Source organism: Camelus ferus, chromosome 2 (genome assembly GCF_009834535.1).
Source record: "Camelus ferus isolate YT-003-E chromosome 2, BCGSAC_Cfer_1.0, whole genome shotgun sequence".
NCBI lineage: Eukaryota > Metazoa > Chordata > Mammalia > Artiodactyla > Camelidae > Camelus > Camelus ferus.
This window is the reverse complement of record NC_045697.1, coordinates 13,167,260-13,186,739: the sequence shown is the minus strand read 5'-3', so window position 1 is coordinate 13,186,739 and position 19,480 is coordinate 13,167,260. Positions and strand designations below refer to the sequence as shown.

General features: G+C 36.8%; 1 long non-coding RNA gene across 1 annotated transcript; it reads left to right on the top strand.

The window, feature by feature from the left end:
- The first annotated feature begins 4,021 nt into the window (after positions 1 to 4,021).
- On the top strand, positions 4,022 to 19,242 carry LOC116667113. The gene is made up of 3 exons (XR_004323869.1): positions 4,022 to 4,067; positions 18,742 to 18,880; positions 18,964 to 19,242. It is a non-coding gene; the product is annotated as an uncharacterized LOC116667113 (long non-coding RNA).
- The last annotated feature ends 238 nt before the right edge of the window (positions 19,243 to 19,480 follow it).

The following is a 19,480-nucleotide window of genomic DNA, read 5'->3' as shown; positions in this document are numbered from 1 at the left end:
AAAAAAATAGAAAATTTCCAGGCTGAAATGGATTTTCTAAGTGTAGCTAACTGATTGCTGAGTAATCTGTGGTGTTACCGCTAACTCTTAAAAATACATAATAATTAGAACAGATTAACCATGGCTATTTCTCCAAGACTGCTAACTAGTGTCAATGCTCACTAATACATGAAAGCAATTAATTGTGGGGTTCTCTTGGCAGTTTAGATTGTATACAAAATGGGAAACATCAAATAAATACAGATGAATAAAGAATTAAGTGAAAACAAAACGCTAATGTCTTTCTTCAGCTCAAGCAAGTGAGGATGCATGATTTTGACGATGTTCCATGTGAAGAGCTGTCTCCAAACAGGGTTTGATTTTCTCTCATCTGATGCTACTTTAATGAATCAGTCTCACCTCCCAAAATACTTTTCTTGAATATGACTAGCTTGGTTCCCTACTCATAATGACTTTTGCATTAGAGGCTGCTGAAAGAAGTTTGAATTTCTTTTAAGAAGAATGAATGGTGATTAGAGAGATTTCAACTGGTCCGTAACATAAAAATAGAGATTCTTATCTGTCCTCCCTACTTTGAAAAAAGAAATTAAATTCAGATACTATGTTCTACAATGAGAAAACACAAATGCTGATTATAAAACTCAAATACCTTATAACAATATATTCTCATTATGGTTTAATCTAGAAAATAGAGAAAAATATGAAAAATGTGAAAATAGAGAAAAATATGAAAAAAATTGAATAACAAATACATATTTTAGGAGAAGTGAATTCATTTCTTTCCTTTATTTTTATAATAATCAGCTCTAAGATCACACTATACATTGTTGTGTGCACTGTACTTTTCATTTAATATTGTACTCGGTTATATTCAGATATCATGACTAATGCTTGAAAATATAGTTTTTGATACCTACTGACACTATTTCATAAAAAAAGAATGTATTAATTCCATGATTTTGGAGCATTTAATGAGTTTCTAGTTTCACATGTTTAATAATAGTTTCAGACACTATTAATTTAAAAAATTAGATACATATTTCTATAAATGGTTTCTTACTAATTGTATAATCACGGTTAAGAGTCTAGGTATGGAGTCAACGTCTGTATTCAAACTTCGGTTCCATGACATGGGAGCCATATAACCTTAGTAAAAGTATTAAGGGATCTATATCTGGAGGTTTTTTTACTTGTAAATGAGCATAATGATAATAATAATTATACTTCTTTCATATGGTCATTAATGGATTTAAATGAGATAATACCTATAACGTGTTTGGCACACTGCTTGACACAGTGATGCTGAAATCATCATCACCATCACTAGTCGTCTTTAGATTCCATCATTTATAACAGAACTCTCTTGACAATGCAAGTTGATAAAATGAAGGCTCTGAAAGGTCTCAAAATCAAGTACTTATTATCTACTCAACACATTTCACCAGAGAATCCTTTTACTAATAGCTGTTCTTTTTAATTAGTATTTTGTAATATAGACATGTAGTAATTTTACCGTAAATAAAAAATTCCATAGCATTTTTTTCCTGGACCTTTGTGTCTGCCATCTGGTCCAGTGCCGATATTAATATTTGCCACTCCAATTGTGCTGTTATAACAATCCACAACGGTAATCTTTTAGCTGAGACACTCCAGCCAGTTTCTAACCACCAAAATCTGTCTTAATAACTATTGACAGATTCATATTCTAAATGTCCAGTTCTAATCACATCAAAGACCCAGGGCAGTCTCCTTCAAAGAAACTTTCACTCAGCACTCCCAATTTTTCACATGCATCCAAGCATTTCCATGACCCAGTAAGTCATTTCCCAACTCTGTTTTCACTGGTGAAAATATTTTCTATGACCCTAGAAACCTGAGATAAAGGTCCTATAATTTCTTGCCTATCTTTTTTGCCCCAACTTTTCCTTATATCCAAAATATCGCTTACATTCTCTTCACAAGTTTGCATCCTGTCTTTCCATTTAGAGCTTGCCATGTTCTTCATTAAAAACATCCCTATTTTCTGTAGGAGGAATACAGTTTCCTTACTTTAGCTTCTATGGCTCCTATTCTCTGATTTGTATTCTCATATTGGGTATGCTTCTTATGGATTTGTATTAGTTCTGACCATCGTTAGAGTATTTTATGTACACGTTTCATCTCCATTGCAAAACTGTAAGCTTCTAAGCAATGTTTCTTATCCATATGATCTTTGTAGCCATCACAGCACCAGAAGAATGTTTTCCAGATGTCAGTTGCTCATGGATTTGTTAAATATGTAATGATCTACCCCTATATGAAGGTTACCATTACTTCTGCTGAAAATCCTACAGGTCACTCTTCTATCTCATGTATATAGATAATAAAATTGGCAAAGTGTTCTTATCTGGAATTCATAAATGCCCCCCCCCCACCAAAGAACAATATGCTATTAGCTTGCTTTAGGCAGCAAAGATCTTTCTGAAATAAATTTAAAGTGATTGAGGAGCTAAGGAGGTTTTTTTAAGTATGAAATTTTTATGAAAGGACCACCATCTAAGCAAGAGCAGAGGTCAGAGTCTCCTTTATCTGCCAAGAAAACCAGAAATCTATCTAAGACTTTAGTGCAATTATTGGACTTAAAGAGCGTGAATGTGTCATTTCTAATGTGATTAAGAGACTATACCAGGAATATTGGATATCATAATTGTCAATTAACACGAGGTTCCAATTATTATTCACTATCTCTGTTTTCATAATTGTGTCCTGGAGGCTTGGCTTTTCCATGAATTACTGAAGGTGATTCTATTTTTAGGAATTTCTGATTTCCTGGGTTTAACTAAGTGGTACCTCATTGTGCTAACAAATGTATATAAAGAAAATATTTGGAGGAAATAATTGTCACTGGACAAACAAGATGAAATCGGATCACACACCTTCACACCTGAGTAAAGAAATCTGGGAAGGAAATGCTGGCGCTTAAACCCCGGTACCTCCCTCTGGAGTCCTGCGGGCGGCACAGTGAATCACAGCCCTCCTTTGATTTCTTTTGGCCTGTTTGCTCTTATCTCTTTAGAGGCTCAGAACTCAGGAAAGCCAAAACTCCCTCCCTCATTTCTAAAACAGAGAAAGGGAAGAATGCCTGGAATTTGTCAAGAAGATCCTGAAATTAATATTATTGTACTTCTCGTTTTCCATCAACTTAAACCTAAAGTCCAGTTTCCTTTCTAAACAAAACCTTTCTTTGGAAAAGGAAAGCCTCTTCGTTATTATCACTGGTGAATATGACAATACATTTTCTCAGGTGAAAAATATATTCTTCTTTTTCTTTATACTCGAAATCTGATCTTTGTACTTGGGATTTCTTATTTTGTACGCAATTGCAAAATTCAAAGGTCCATATTCTTCAAAGTCAGTATGAACAGGTCAAGTTACAGCAGAGGGTATAGGAGAGAGGAGACTTGGCTCTGGCTCGCTCTCTCTCTGGGAGGCAGAAGGTATTTATGCATTTGCCAAACCCTCTCTATCGGAAGTCCCCTCTCCTCCTCCATTCTGCTATTCCCCTCTCTACTTATTTCAATTGACTTTTAATGATGACTTTGTAATGTTCCTTTCCTCAATATTCTAAAAATGTAAAGACAGTGTTTTTCTTACTGTTGTCCCTTGCTGAGATGCTACAAATGGGATTGTCTGCTGAGATTGCTTTCCTCACTCTCTCACTCCTACTGCCTTCACTGAGCAACTGATAGAAAAAAATATGTGTGTGTGTGTATATATATAATTAGAATACTCATAACTAAACTCTCTTAGGATGAGCCACTCACAAATAGGGCCCTGCTTATTTAGGCTGCATTCCTATCCTTCCTGTGGGACCGGTGTTTCATGCTGGAGGCTCAGTGTGCATGGAATGCCCCTGAAGTACTTGAATTTGCAAGAGAGGCCCGGAAATTTTGCAAGAACTGTCTTTCCTTTTAATTTCCTGGTGCTTCCTGTTTTCTATTAGTTTTCAAGCATGAATCCCTTAAGTGAGGAAAAGCAATCGCATTTGTTTAGGAAACATTCTCCCTGCCCAACTTTCTTCAAGCAAGGTAAGCGCAATCTTGACCTGGTTACTCTTAAAAGCTCTGCTTACTGGCCAGATGATGTTTTATAAGATACCATAATAATGAGTGCTTGCTCTTTCTCTGTTTCTCTAGAAAAGGCAATTTTTTTTAACTCTTAAATTAATTAAACAAGGAGGCCATATTAGACTGAGGTGGATCTAATGCAAGGGGGCCTACATGAGCAAGCTAAAATCTAAGCCTTTAAATATTTCAAGACTACTGAGACAGGATTTAGGCCTTAAGCTATAGCCAATCAATAATTTTCCTACTTTGCTTCTGCTTTTTCCCTGTTAAAGTCTTTCCCCATCTCCTGTAGGTGAAGCCCTCTCACCTACTTCCGGTTTGGAGCTACCCTGCTCCAATATATTTCTTAGGAGGTTTTCCACAAAAAAAGAAGCAAGGACTGAATAACACTCGGTTGATTAAACCCAGTTCTTTTCTCATTCTTCTACTTTTATTTCTGTGGGTCTTTTGGTTTGTGTTTTTGCTTTTTGTGCTGTGATTTTTCTTCCACAGTGACCTTCGTCTCCTGTTCCCTTTTTTTCTCTTATAATGTGCTCACTGAATACATACTTATCAAGCACCTTCTATGTTATCTGGTTTTCTTCTTATTCCTCCTATAAATGATAACTAACCTTTTATATGAGGCAAATATTGTGATAGGCTTAGAGTTCAGTGATAAACTAAGCAGATGTAAACCCTGTCATCAGTGAACTTGCAATCTGATGATGGAGACTATTATTAAACAAACAGACAAAAACACATATACATAAAGGATAAGTGCTATGCAATAAAGGGGTGGTTACTATGTGATAAACGAACAGAATATGCTTGATGGTAGAGTGTTTAATCCGGGAAGATCTCCATAAGAAGATAAAACTTGGACAGAGTCCTGAAGGATGAGAAAGGAGCAAAAGAGATAGATATAATCAGGGCCACTTAGATGGGCCTTTCACCAAGCACAGGGACTGTTAAAAATGAGAATGATATTCTCCTTGCTTTAGGGTATGCAAAACTCTCACTTTGATGCAGAACACTCAAAGATCTATATTTCCAAACTTGACTTTCCCTGAGTTCTGCTACACACCAGAGAGCTCTAACTGGAAGGTTTTAAGGTCTATTGAATCAAATCCATCATCTACTCCCCAAAGCTATTCCCTCAAAACTCACACGTGATCACAGGGATGGATTGGTCTGGTGTGTCTCCTTGAAACCCTCTATTAAAATATTTTCTAAAATATGTAAAAAAAAAAGCAAAAATTGACAACAGATCTATGGATTAAAAATTAGTAAGAACATATGTTCAGTACAGATAAACCTTCTAGCGGTTCTGTGAGTGTTAATAGACTGAGCAACATAATTCTACAAGAGGCATATGTTTCGATCTAATGCAGAATAAGATGTACTCTCAAAGAAATCACAAAAAGCTTTTGCCTTTTTTTCTTCCATTTTGTCTAATTGAGGAATATAGAGGGTGTGCTTGATTAGAAAATTGGATGCTGTTGGAAAGTGAAGGAGTTCTCTTAACCTCAGTCTTTGAGTAGTTGAAAAAAGTGCGCTTGACTTGAGTGCAGTTAGAAACCTTAGGTCTAACTGTGAGGGGAAGAAAATACTCTCCCTCGTGCAAGGAGCTGTTGGACAATCAAGTATTTGTTGGGTATCAGTAATTTAATGAAAGTCTGTGCACAGTGCTCTAGCCACACTGGCTGTTTCTCAAACAGGCCAACCCTACTGTACCTCAGTGCCTTTGCACTGGCCATGCATGTCTGTTTGGAATGTTCTATGCCCACCTGTTTGCAGAGAACCTCCCTTTCTTCATTCAATTCTCTATCCCGTCACATTTCCCCTCTACTCTATTCCTGTAACTCTTTAGCCCCTTATGCATGCTTTATTTTCCCAGTACTGATATTATTTTATATATATATTCATATGTTGTTTTTTTACTGTCTGTCTATCACATAAACAGGAACTGTTTCTGGCCTGTGTTTCACATGTCCCCATCATCTAGAAGAGTGTCTGCAAGTTAGCAAGTGTTCAGTATATATTTTCATGATAATTTAATGGATATCTGAAGGCTAAAAATAGTCTAGCCATTGACTGAATGATGAAGAGCACCACAGACACAGTCATCATCTCTGTGAATAGATGAAGATTAGAAACAAGTATCAGAAGCGAACACAGAAATTCTGTTTATTTTTAAGGAAATCTATGAAAAGATTGCATTTTCCTAAAATTCAGAAAAATAAGGTTCCCTGGAAATAATCACTTAAAAAAAAAAAACTTTCAAAAACATTACCCAAGTATCATAAAATATTTGCAAGAAGGTATGTTTTTAATACATTGAAAGTAAGCTATCATAGGGAGATATGATGAAATAATTTCTGAGATGCAAAATAATCAGATGAATATGTGAAAAAGTAATCTAAGGACATAAAATGCAACAGCAAAATTGAAATATATTTGCAGGCAGTGAAATAAGAACAGGCATTGTTGAAAACTAAACCAAAGCTGTAAAGACTGTTCAGAATGCAGAAGCAAAAGAAAAATAAAGAAAATGATTGCAGAAAACAAATATTCAGAACAGAGAAATGATTGTTTGAGAAGATAACTAGAAATAATGACAGTTGGCATTTATATAGTGCCAGGCAATGTTCTAGGTACTTAAATTATTATTAACCATTTAATACATACAATAACCCTGTAAGTAGGTATCATTATAATTTCCATTTTACGACGATAATGCTGAGGCAGGGAGAGACTGTGGGAATTGTCCAGCGTGGCAGAGCTGAAATGGGAAATCGGGCCATCTCTGTCAAAGTATCCAAGATATATGTACTAATTCCACCAGTGAGAATTTTAATAAAGGTAGTTTACTTTTTATTTATCATATGATCATTTTATGGCCACTTAAAATTGTATTCTCTGTATTGTTACTATTCTTTGTCTTCTTCAATTGGTAAGTGGATTTAAAAAAAATATTTATGACTCATAATACTGTTTCTGCCAAAGTTTCCGTGTATTTATCATATTATTTTATATGTCTTTGCCCATCCTTTAATTTTAAACTTTTCTGAATCATATTGCTTCCAGTTTTTTGCTTTTATATAATATATATATATATATTTTTTGATTCAATATTTGCTATAAAAGATATGTTTGATCTAGCCCTACCATCTTGTTTGAAGATACATTTTCTTCATTTCTTTGGGGGCTTTCTGGCAGCAGAATTGAAGAAATACATCTTCTGTTATTTTACAAGAATCACTCAGCTATTCTTTTGACAGTTTTTATTTCTGATTTCCTTAGATCTGAATAATTTAAAAGCCAAGAGTTTCTCTCGGCCAATAATTCAGTTGTCAATCAGTAATATTGAAAAGCTATTTAACAAGGGAGTGAATGGATATATTATTTGGTTTGTTAAGTGCATCAGAAAGAAATATAGAATAATTAAGGAATTAGCTATACCATAATAGTAAAAGAAAATCATGCCCTTTGAATGCAATGAGCATAGAATCCTCTTTCTTAATGCTCCTTATTAATCTCAGGATAAACATATATCCCCACAGAGGTGATCTTTTTGTCTTCTCATTCTAGAAAGTCTGCTACCAGAACAGCAAGATAGTCATTCAAATGTTAAAAAGGCTTTTTGCACCCATGCAGGTAGCTCTCACATATTAATCTGTTCTCTTAGACATTTATCTGCTAATTGGAATGCTACTGGAACTCAGAGAGTTTTATTATTAATTCTGAAGGAAATTCTAAGATTGCTCTGTAATTAATCATGAAAAGAAACAGACAGAGCTAGATGGCTTATTTCTTTATTGTATGGGAAATGCCTATGAAATTATAACATTAGCAGTGTCTCTAAAAATAAAATAAATGAATTTATCTAGTTATACTAGTTTTTTAAATTTTAAAAATCATTTTAAAGATCAGTGTATTTAAGTGATTATTCTGTCTTTGCATAAATTTTACAATATCCAGTGTCAGAAAGAAAAAATTGGGTCTTATTCAAGTTTCGAAATGTACTTTCTCCTGTGTCTATACTATTGGGGCTTATTTGAAAATTGTGAGAAGCTGCCTGAATGATCAGAGTGATTCACTTACTTTCCAAATAAATTTTTAAAAGAGAATGTAATTCACTACATGCTGAGAGAATGCTGTTGCCTCTGTTGAACTGTCCACAGTTGCTTTAAATCCTACAAGATCATAAGGCACTGTGGATGGGGCTGCTGTCTGTCCTTTTCACAGCTGCATCCCAAACACCTAGGATGGTGAAAAGCACATAACACAACCTAAATTTTGATGGCTCTTCTATTTGCAGTGGTTGATTGTCCAACAATAACCTGTGTGTGTATGTGTTGTGTGTATGTGTTGTGTGTGTGTCTGTGGTTCTTTTGTTTTTTACATTTTATCAAAGGATTTTACCATAATAACCATTCAATTGTGTGTTTATCCAACAGGGTAATACTACTTGAAGAAACACAGATACAGAAAATAAATTAACATTCTTGATGGTCTTAAAGAATTTACAAAAATGTAAAAGGCATTTAATACAGAATATTCAAGATGTCAGTAGAGTTCCTATTTACTCAATCTGTAACCAATCCTGGGAGTTGGATAGGAAAATTATCCTGATTTCATAGAAGAACCAGTGCTCAAGTGATTTAATACTTGACCTGAGTCATTATGCTAGTGAGGAGGAAGCAGGTTTTCCTGACCCCAAACCCAGCAGAACTTGACATACACAAAAATGTAATTCTTCCTTAATTAACTCAAAGCAGTGGCTGTGTTTGATTTTTTGGAAATAAATTGAGAGATGTATCTTCCTGGAGATGTATATAATAAACATGAATAATTCCAGTTTTCCTGATGCAAAACAACATTATTTACACAACAACAAAACAGAATCATTGTTTTTATCATAGATTTTTAGATGAAAAGGGAAATATCATGGCGTAAAATAAACTCATCAGTTTTAAGACACACTACTTTTTCAAAAGTGCTGAGAGTATTAAAAAATGTATGGGGGTATAGTTTTTAATTTTAAAAACTCTACCTTTCTGCTAGCACCTTCTGCTACCTTGGCTGATCAAAGTCTTCTAGACCCTTTAAGTCCCAACTTAAATTTAAAACCATGCCTTTTGGAAATTGTACATAACCATAGCAATCTCATCAGTCTTCTAAAGGGAACTGTATCTTGACTTCTTTTGTTATGGTAATTCTCTTGTTACTTAATCTTGCATTGCTTTTTCACACTCAATCTCATGCCATGTTCAATCTAAGCCTAAATTTTCTCATTTGCAAAACAAATTAAGAAAAGTAATAGTCACTGGACAGGGTTGTTGTGAAGATACTCTTGTAAAGTATTCTCGCTCTGCTGGATACCAGTAAGTTATCAATAAATACAGGTAATATAAGGTAGTGTGAGCAACAACTAACTTCTGTAACACTGCTGCGATGGAGTTACTACCCTGATTTTGAAAAACAATAAAACTTAGGCCCAGATGGTTAAGAAATGTGCTGACAGCCACACAGGCGTGGAAGGACAAGGGCCAGAATTCAAGGGCATTGACATTCACGTTGAGAAGCAAACGAGGCAAGTGTGAGAACAAAGCAGGACAAAGCTGCATGGACTGTGAGACACACATAAGGGAGAGAGGCAATCGTAGGAGAAGCTGGGGAGGGGGTTGGGGAAAGAAGGAAGCCTCAGACCTTTGTCACCAAAGATTTTGCCCAATCCCCAACCTATTTCCTTAATTTCCATAAAGTATCTGGAAGAAATGATGATCAGCATTAATATGAAGAAATGATGATTAGCATTAAAAGCTAATTGAGCATTTACTATGTACCAGGCCCTGTCCTAAGAACTTTCCCTGAGCTTACCCATTGATTCTTCAGTATCCTTTGAAGATAAGGAAACTAAGGCTCAACTAGTGGGTGACAAGGTCAGATTTCAACCTTGGATAATCCTACCATAGAAACCTACACTCAAGTAAAAATTTGCTCCTGTTTGTCGCAGAGCATCAGTGATTATCAAATAAATGGGGTGATAAGTAGATTAAATGGGATAATTTGAGAAGTTCAACAACAGAGGGTGATTAAGACCCTAGTTTAAAAAAAAATCAACTTCTTAAACTTTTTAAATAGAAACAGTGCATTCTTCACATTGCCCCTGTCAGCTTATAGGATGTCTTCCTGGAAACTTACTGTTCAAGTTTCTTGTTTGGGTCCACGACACTCTGTGGTCCTTGACATAGACAACATCTTGGGAAAAGAGGAAAGAATGAAGGCGGGAACAATGTGTTTCAGGACATTTGACTTCTCCTATACCTTGATAAATAATTTATTTCCTTTCATATGCATTCAATCTCTGATTCCCACACTCAGTTGTAAGCTTTCAGATGAGAGAATCTGTTTTGTTTTGTTTTATACTGAGTGCCTAGAATAGTGTGTAGTTCACAGCAGGTATTTATTAAGTAGTTGCTGAATGAATGAACTAGCATCAGACTTTGAGGGTCCTGGGCTTTAATCACCATTCATTCATCGTGTGCTCTTGGATTATTTATTTGATACCTTAGAGCCTTGCTAAATGAGAATGGGAAACTTCCGCTCAGAGTAGTGGAGTGGTTGAAGGGATGGAGGGTCCAGTACCTAATTCTATCCCTGGCAGGACTCTGGACTTCTTAGTGGCTGCTTCCCCTGCAAATGCCTGCCTCTGACCCTTAGTATAAACTATGAAAGCAGAGCATTACCGTGAAATTCACAATCAACTCTGTGGAAATGGTTGGCCATTTAGAGCGTGCTTCCTCTAGAGAGTTTATACTCCTAATGGTTTGGCTAAATTCTTAGATCACCTTAGTTAAGCATTATCTCAACCGCTAATTTTCATGCCTAATATATTTTTTTTTCAAATTATCCGAGGAACTAAATACTGGCCGGGGAAAGCTTTCTGCTCTCATCCAGAGGGAATTAAGCTAGTCACAATCAAATCTTCTCCCATCAATAACCAATTTAAGCCATTATCCCAATTAAATATCATTCTGAAAGCAATCTTAATCAATCTAGACTTGATAGGCTTCCTGAAAGAATTGCCTAATTAAACTCTCGATAGAACAAAGTGAATCTGCCTAGTCAACCCAATGGTGACAGAAAACCAAGACACAGAGGAGAGTATTTGGAAAATAATCTTCTCAGAGCATCCAACAGAATTCAGAGGCGAGGAAATGGTCTCCCTCATAGGGTACTGTGAGAGCACAGAGATAATTCACATGAAGCAGTTTTGAGATGCACTCTGAAGGGAGAGCTACAATTATTTTGGGAGCGTGGCCTCCATGCCACGTGACTCTTATTTCCGCTCTCTCTAAATTTTAGAGTTCTGCCCTTCTGTACACCCAGAATCTTGAGATCGCCTCCATTCTTGGGGGTGTGGTTCAATTTGTTCGCTCCACAAAGGTGCATTTTGAAGAGATAAGGGGAGGCTGAAGTCCAGCCCAGGTACTTCCTCCCCCTACTGGTTATCTACGGGATGCGGCACATTCAGATAGCGAAGCCCTTTCCTAATCTGCACAGAACGTGTTCTAACGTTGTTTTTTCCCTCCTGTGTTACTTTCCTAGGGCTCCCATACCAAATTACCACAAACATAGTGGCCTAAAGTAACATAGCTGTGTTTTCTAACAGTCCTAGTGGCTAGAAGTCTGAAGTCAAGGTGCCTGCTAGGAGCACACCCTGCGGGGAGTCTGGGGTAGAGTCCGCTCCTCACCCCTCCCACCTTCAGGCAGCTGTCGGCAGCTCTTGACTGTGGCTGCGTCTCTCTCTGCTCCATCTCGTATCACATTCTCTTCTGTGTTACCTCCTTTTGTCTCTCTCTTGTAAGGATACTTGTGGCGGCATTTAGGGTCCAGTGGCACAGTTGAAGGTAATCTCCACATCTCAAAATCCTTAGGTATATCTGCAAAAAGCCCTTTGCCCAAATAAGGTAAGATGCACATGTTGCAAGGATTAGGACTTGATATCTTTAGATGGTCACAGCCTACCACTGTCTGTAGTAGCCTGCCGTCTGTCTCCCAAACTGTGTCCAGCTAATAGCCTGCTCTTCAGAGGACAGCATGATTGACTGAGTGTCGTTTTCCTTCAGAGGGATGAGACTTCAAGCACACCCAGGTCTCAGGGCCATTTAGAATGAAGAATTTAACCTCCAGCCCTCCTGTTGTAAAACTTGGGCAGCATGTACTCAATGGAACATTTTGGGATGATGGAAATGGGGCAGATGCCCCCAAATTCAGGCCTCCAGACTCTTTGTGCCAATTTTTTATATCACATTTCTGTGAGCAGCTGGGGAAGAGACAATGCTGAGACTCACACTGAGTTGCTCACTCCTTCCTCTGTGCCTCCTCCGTCCTGAAATATAAGTTCTGCAGCCCGTTTCTGGGAACACCCCTTCATTCCTATCCTGTGGCCCTGATGACATAGGTTTTGGGGCCTTTCTATTTCCTACTGATACGTATGAAAAACTCATTCTGGATAGACCCATGTGACAGGGAAACCATTAGAACTAATGAAGCAGATTTTATCATGAAACCCCTAAGCTCTTTGGGAAAGAAGGTAGACAAGGATGAGTATGTGCCTCCGCTGGTAAAAATTATTCTTTCCAGTAAATGAATGTAACTTTAATAGGAAAATTAGTAGAGCACTGTGTTTGGGGAGAATATCTGCTTTATTGATTCCTTATTAAAAGCACATTTCTCTGACATTAAAAATGAGATATGCTTATTGAATATAATCTGGAAAACATACAAAAACTGTAAGGAAGGCAAAAAAGCCTCAAGATGATCTCTAGATGTATCAGCTTCTGTCCAACCCAAATCTCAGTGACCTGGACCGAACCACTGTTACCCTTACCTGGATTGTTACAACTATACTCTAGCTAGGCCCCAGCTTCCAGTTATCCTGCTATCTGCAGCCAGTAAAATATTTCCACACCTGGGAAAATATTTCCCTTCAATGACTTCCCACTGTCTCATGTAAAGCCTGTTCCTTCACAAGTCATTTCCTGACCCAGGAGTTTTACATCTTCCAACTACACCTTTCCCATCACAGCCCCACAGTCTTTGGCTGAAGCTGTGTGAACACTTTTCATTCCTGGCCAGAGGGATGTTACTCTCACCATGGTACCTCTGAACATTGCTGCTTCCATCTCCTGAAGCACTTCACCTACCTTCCACCTTCATTCGTTTCTCACTGTCCTTCTCTCCTCCTACCCATCCTTCTGGCCATAACTTTCATGTCACATTTTCTTGAAAGCCTCCATTAATTCTACAATTCTAGATGAAGTGACCCTTCTCTGGGCTTCCACATCACCCTACATTTTGTCAGCACTGTCTTTACACTTGGTTGCATCTGCTGCCAACCTGGGGGTATCATCTTCCCACTAGACTACATGTTCTCAGACAACAGAGATCATATCCATCCTACCACAGTATGTCCAGCTTTATCATGGTGTCTAACACATTGGCAGCACACAATTTATATACTGAATGTATATTCAATTTTGGAAAAAATAAGATTAAGAGCAAGGATCCTAGATCCATATTGCTTGAGTTCAGATATCAGCTTTTTCCACTACTAACTTTTAACCATAAGCAAGTTACTAAATCTCTTTGGATCTCAATTGTCTCATACATAAAATGATAGCAAAAATAGTATGTGTTTGATGCGAATTAAGTTTACCTCCAAAGAGTCGTGTCCTTGTATGTTTCCTTCCTGTTGAGTGCATGCAGAATCTGCGATTTACTTCCAATTGATAGAAAATGTCAAAGTGGTGGTATGTCACTCCATTGATTAGGCTACACTGTATGGCAAACAAGGTGGAAAATCATTCTTACGACTCCATTATATGATACAAGACTCTGTCTTAGCAGACTACAGCAACAGAGATTCCCTGCTGACATGGCAGGACACAAAGAGCCACGTTGTGAAGGCCCTATGAGGAGGGCTATGTGACAGAAAAGTTCAGCTGGCTTCTAAAAACTTGAGGGTGTTTTCCAACTGATAGTCAGAAGCCAGAGGCTTTACTCATAAAGCCATAGGAAATGAATTCTGCTCACAATGTGAACAAGCTCAGAAGCAGATTCTTCCCTAGTTGAGCCTTCAGATGAGAATGCAGCCCTGCCAAAGTGCAACCACAAATTTAAGGTATGCTAAGCAGAGGATACAGCTAAGCCACACCTGGGGTCCTGACCAGCAGAAGCTGAGTCATAACAAATTAAGCTGCTAAGTTTGTGATAATTTTTTACACAGCAATAGAAAACTAATGCATAGTCCCTCTCCCATATTGTTATCTGGAGGGTTAAATAAATTAATATTCACAAGCTGCTGAGAATTGTGCCTGCCACCTAGTATTAGATTAATATTTGTTTAATTAAAGAAAAATGAAATTCTCCTATCACTCAGATAAATCTAATGTTTACATTATATGTTTTGTTTCTCTTTTTCCACTATTTTCACTATAATTTATACTTAGACTTGCACTATTTATACAGTATGCCATATAAAAAAGTATGTTTTACTGAAAACTTCCTAATGTTGAATTTTGTAGATATGTCAAAATTTGAATAACCTTTTCCTACTTTTGGATATCTAGGGTCTTTTTAATTTTTCATGATTATTAACAATTTTTACTTTATCATGAGTGTTTGAAATCACAGCTTCGATTATTTTATTAAATTTTTGAAAATACAATTTAAAAATTTTATTTTCTACCTTTTATGTATTTGTTTCCTCCTATAGAGCTGAATAAAATAGAATAATTTTATAGTCTCTTCTTATAAATACTATTAATGAAGTTATAGGAATTCATTGCTTTACGTTCTTCTAGAATTAAGTCTTTACAGCATACTCCAAGTTACATAACATGAAAAAGAAGGCATTCTACTCATTTTATCCCAACTTAAGAATGAAATTCCAGACTGAGGTACAACTGATCTTGTCCTTAGAAACAGACTAAATTGCTTAGTCCCTTCCTAAGCCATTGATCTAGAAGTAAATATTGCATTGTGTATATTTTGGATTTTACTTCTACTAACTAATGACAGTGTGTCTGCCAGTGTTTTAAAGATGTCTACATTGCTTGATGTATTATAAGAATTCTGTCCATCTTGATGTAACATAGATTTCCCCATCAACTCTTAGAGAGTAAAGATGATGTCTATTCTTCTTATTATTATTTTGAATCTGTTCACAGCCTCATGACATAAGATAGTGCTTAAGAGAATCACAGAAATGGGTATAATTTCTTTTATGGAGCAAAAGAAACTCTGACATACCTAGGAAGAAACAGACTATATTTTGACATACACAAGTGTTACTATCATTCAGTAGCTCTAAGCCTCATAAATAAATTGAAATTATAGCAACTACATTAATATTCGGTTATGAAGATATATTCAATGAAGTCTACATGCAATTTTAACAGCTTTGTCAAGGTATAATTAATATACACAGAACCACACATATTGAATGTGTACAATTTGATGAACTTAGATACATGCAAACATCCATGATGCCATTACCACAATCAAGGGAATGTACATTATGCTCATCCAGCAACTCCCAAAGTTTCTTTCCATCCCTTTGTTTGTGTGTGTGTGTATGTGTGGTGTGTGTTTGATAAGAACAGCTAACAGATGTACACTCTTTCAGCAAACTTTGAAGTGCACAATAACAATAGGCACTGTGTTACATAGCACATACTGTAAGACTCACTCATCTAGCATAATTGAAACATTATATTTATTAAATAACAACTTCCCATTTCCTTAACCCTTCAGCAATTTTAACTTAATACAGAACCAGTGTCTCCTGCCCATCATTAATGAAAGTGAACTGATTAAAAATGTTTTATATTTAAATTCTTCATGTATGTAGTTGTTTCATTTGCAGTGAGTTTGTGTTTATACAATGTCTTCAGTATATAAGCACAACATCTGAATGTCTGAATGAGATGTGGAAAACTTACCCAGTCAGTCACCATTGTCTAATTGTTTAGATGGAATTTCTTATTTAATTGATATCATCTATAAGTGGAACTTATGACTGAGGATGTTAAACAGACACACACACAGAGGCACACACTCACACACTATTCCAGCTTGAAGGGAAAACAAGGTAGATATGAGACTGAATTTCATCAAACAATTGGATGTTTTAAAGCTAGCTAGCTAAATTCAATTACATAGCTAACTTCAACCATGGGTGGCCATGTTCACCGAAGGGTTTTCAAAGAAGGTATCTGTGTTCTTCTAGCCAGATGTTATAAGGAGAAGAAAGAAAAGGTTTTGTTGAGGGTTATGAGTGGGGTGGAAATTAGTTCAAATATCTCAATTATAAAATTTAATACCTTTTGAGACTCATATCTACTCACTGAATTTTCATTGAATAAATACCACATATGGAAATGTGTGGAATTTGGAGAGTTAAAAAATGAAGGTGGTGCTTTTTATGATGTTTTTTGGCACAAGTAGAAAACTACATACATTTGTAGTATGATGGCTCAAATGCCTCCTTAAAAACATCCTGTGTTTTTTCCCATATTCCACTTTAAAATGGGACCCACTTCAATATGGGTCTTCCCTATAGGAAATGACATAGACTGCCTTTTGATAAGGTCAGTTGATCACTCTACTAGTTAAGCAGCTTTAGTAGGACCATACGATGGTATTTAACTCCTTCCATAGCTATTGACAAAGTGTCATAATGCAAAGAACATGGACCTCAAAATGCTGTCGATTGCGTTATTGGTTCCTGACTATTCATTTGCTCCCTGCACTTGCCATGTTTCCTAGTAGACAGAATGTACTCTCTTGCCTGATTGCCTTTGGGTTTGGACACGTGATTTTCCTTGAACAATTAAATATGACCTAATATACCATACACCACATGGAAGTCAGATTTCTCAAAATACTTGTTCATGTTTCTGTCTCTTTCTTGGCCTCTATTGTAAGAACATTATATCACAGAGGGGAGCTATAATTTTAGCCTTGTTTCTGAAATGAGGAGACATATGGAGCCAAACCCAGCATAGCCCAGAAGCCTGGAACAGCCCAGATGAGCCTAATCTAACTGCAGACTGCTGTTTTGTATACATAAGTAAGAAACATACATTTAAAACAATCAAAATATCAGAATTGTTTACTACTAAAGTAAAAGCTGATGGATAGATAGAAATATAGATAGACAGATAAGTGGATAGATAGACATGTAGGTATCAATGGATCTACCTATTTATCTGCCCTCTATGTAGCTATAACTTTCTACTGAACAACCAGTAAGATATCTATAGCTGTATCCAGATCTAAATCTAACTAGATCTAAGCTATAATACTGACTCTGCTTATTAATAAGTTTTGGTGCTTGGGGGAATATAATAATTGTTTCATAATTGTCATTATCATAGCCTTTATTTTAGTTAAGGTTAAGTTAGCAACTCTAAAAATAAACACCCTCATTTTGGTTGCCCAACATATTAAACATTTATTTCTTGTTGACATAATTCTCCAAAGTGTTCAAAAGTGAGCAGGCTTTTCTCCCTATAAAAGTTCAGCGATCCAGCCTCCTTTTATTTTGTGTCCCCACCATTCTCTGAGAACTTGGGATCTTTTGGGACCATCACACTGAAGTGGAAAGCCATGTGGAGAAACCCCACTTATTTCTTAAGTCTTAAGTCACCTCTGCTCACATTCCTTGGGCTAGATTGTCACCTTGCCCCACCTATGTGCAAAGAGAGCTGGGAAATCTAAGTCCCGCCTGGGAAGCCCCTTCCCAGTTACAACCCTATATAATGGAAAGGGAGGCAGAAATTTTAACCTGGACACTTAGTCTCCACTGCCACAATCATCAGCAAAACCAGATTTACTGAAAGGTTATATTCCAGACACCATTTTAATCTGAGAAGGCAGAATTATACAGAGAGAGGGAGGGAGGAAAAAGAGGGAGATTAAAAAGAAAGGGAGTGAGAGGATAAAATGGAGGAAGAGGGGCAGGGTGAGAAAGAGAAGGAGGGGGAGGGAAGGGATTTTAAGGAATTGGCTCACACTATTGCGGGGGCTGGCAAGTCAGAAATACTTAGGGCAGGAAGGCAGGCTGAAAATTCAGGTAGGAGTTGATGGTAAAAGCTTCATCCAAATTCCACAGGACAGCAGGCTAAAACTTAGGTAGTGTTTCTATGTTGCTGTCTTGAGGATTCCTCCAGAGAAACTCAGACTTTGGTCCTAAGGTCTTCAACTGATTGAGGTCTACCCACATTATGGAGGTTAATCTACTTTCCCCAAAGTCTATGGATTTAAATTGTAATCGCACCGAAAAAAATGCCTTTACATCAACAACTAGACTGATACTTAACCAAAAAACTGAGCACCATACTCAAGGTAACACATAAAATTAGCCACCACACTTGCTCTCCACTTGATTTTGAATTCTCTGTCTTGGTTTTATCATCTGTTAGAATGGGAGTAACTCATTTGGTTCTGATGATAATAAAATATATACAAATTATTTGGAATAGTCATGCCATGGATTATATGGCCCTAAATGTTGGCTTTTATTAGTTCTCACACTTCCTGGTCCTACTTTAAGGTATTTTCTGGTCTTCCTTTTTCACAGATAAAATTGTCAAGTCATTTAATATTTGTACATCTCAGTTTCTTCAACTGAAAATGCGTATAAGGAAAGTGACTTGCAGAGTTGTTGTGATGATTACAAATCACCCATGTAAATGTCTCACCACAGTATATGACACAAAGTAAGTGCTTAATAAATAAATAGATTTCTTGATGCTGATGTTTTAGCAAGATAATCCAAAGTATTTTTTTCTCTCCTTTTCAGTTATCTGTATCATCCCACGGAAGGGAGTTATAGAAAACACTTTCTGACAGGAAGCATTAAATTTAAAGCCCAGGAGAAAGATTCAGTGGAAAATAGACAGAAGCAGAAACAGTCTCAAGAATAAAATAAAAACAAAAGCATACAAATCCCAGGTCTTAATCATTTGTTTTTAATAGGACTGTGCAATTTAATGTGGAGCATCTTTATCGTGGACCATTCATCATGTCATGAATAAAGAGGTAAAGAGAGGCAGGAAGCAGGAGAAGAGAGTTATTCATATGTATTATTTACAATTCACCCTCCCTACTCTCTCCCCACCTTCAAAACACTCTGCTTCCTCTCTGTCTCTGAGTCATCTCTTAGTATTTATCCAAATCCCCAGCCAGGCATTCCAGAGGGAGCGTTGTTTTGGCTGGATCTCCATGGTCACAGGTGGTAAAGCCACCTGCAAGCACATAAACCTTCCCTAGACAGAAACCAGCTCTTGGCTGGTTTGAGATTTGAGGTGAAGAAATCA